Here is a 1,570-nt window from a genome sequence, read left to right as displayed (position 1 = left end):
CATTGCTTGTTCTTGTCAGATTTGTCAAAGATCAGAAGGTTGTAGATATGTTGTGTTGCCTCTGAGGCCTTGTTCTGTTCCATTGGTCTATATCTCTGTTTTGGTATCGGTACCATGCTGTTTTGATTACTGTAGCCTTGTAGTATAGTTTGAAGTCGGGTAGTGTGATGCCTCCCGCTTTGTTCTTTTTGCTTAGAATCGACTTGGCTATGCTGGCTCTCTTTTGGCTTCATATGAAGTTTAAGGTGGTTTTTTCCAGTTCTGTGAAGAAGGTCATTGGTATCTTTTTTTTTTTTTTTTTTTTTCATATTTTCTTGCTGTATTTATGTTGAATTCTCCATCTACAATGAGCAGTCATGAAGATGGTCTTCTTCAGGGCAACATGGTCACAGGACTCTGGCAATCCAGGGGACTGAGAGGGAGCGTGAGGACAGAAGAGGGGGCTTCCTCCTGCTGTTTTATGTGAGAGACAAACTGTAACACAGTCCATGGGCCTGCAATCATCCCCTTTTATCATCTGGTATAACGCTTGATGTAGTCATCCACTTTATTCCGGAAGTCCTCCTTGTCCCGCAAATGATGTTCTGCAGCTTCAATATTCAGTGGATCATAAAAATTCAAAAGATCAGTAAACAAAGAGTTTAATCCCCAAACAACATCCTTTAATGTTCTTGTGGGAGCCCAGCCAGTGCCGCCAATAGAATGTTCTCTCAGTAAACTCAGACATATCTCCCCTGTCTCTGTGATGTTGGGGTGCCCGATCTTGGTCAGGCATTTCACTTTGGGAGGCACCATGTTGTACACATCGGGAACTTCAGTTTCAAACTGAAATTTTCCACCCTGGTAGTAACCCTCATCTGGGGTTACTGTTAGCTGAAAACAATGAAGCTTGTTTGGATCAGGAAAATGAACTTTACATGTATAAGTTAAATTAGCTTCAAGTTCTGCAACCTCTTTAACAAGCAATTTGTCTCTCACAGAAACCCTCCGAGTGGAGTCCGACGCTGTGGCTGCCATCCGGGACCCTTTGAGACCATCGACACGCTTCAGTTTGCTTGCCAGCGTTAGCATTACTGCTGCCTTTACCCTGGGCTCCCTGAGACAGATGAGGCGGGCCCGGCGCCCAGGACCATGCCTGGCTGGGAAGGCTGCTGTGAGATGCGGCCTCTCACAGCTGCACCAGCTCCTGGCGGCAAGGCAGTCATTGGTATCTTGATGGGGATAGCATTGAATCTGTAAGTTACTTTGGGCAGTATGGCCATTTTCATGATATTGATTCTTCCTAACCATGAACATGAAATGTTTCTCCATCTGTTTGTGCCCTCTCTTATTTCATTGAGCAGTGGTTTGTAGTTCTCCTCGAAGAGGTCCTTTACATTCCTTCTTAGTTGTATTCCTAGGTATTTTATTCTCTTCGTAGCAATTGTGAATGGCAGTTCGTTCTTGATTTGGCTCTTTTAAGTCTGTTATTGGTGTATAGGAATGCTTGTGATTTTTGCACATTGGTTTTGTATCCTGAGACTTTGCTGAAGTTGCTTATCAATTTCAGGAGATTTTGGGCTGAGACGAT

At 43.9% G+C, this 1,570-nt stretch overlaps 1 pseudogene; it reads right to left on the bottom strand.

The window, feature by feature from the left end:
* Positions 1-289: 289 nt before the first annotated feature.
* Positions 290-1,195, bottom strand: LOC100409233 (ubiquitin-conjugating enzyme E2F (putative) pseudogene; annotated as a pseudogene).
* Between the last annotated feature and the right edge of the window lie 375 nt (positions 1,196-1,570).

The sequence above is a fragment of the Callithrix jacchus genome, chromosome 4, assembly GCF_049354715.1.
Source record: "Callithrix jacchus isolate 240 chromosome 4, calJac240_pri, whole genome shotgun sequence".
NCBI classification, from domain to species: Eukaryota; Metazoa; Chordata; class Mammalia; order Primates; family Cebidae; genus Callithrix; species Callithrix jacchus.
Note: the sequence above shows the minus strand (reverse complement) of the source record. Positions and strands in the feature narration are given on the sequence as shown.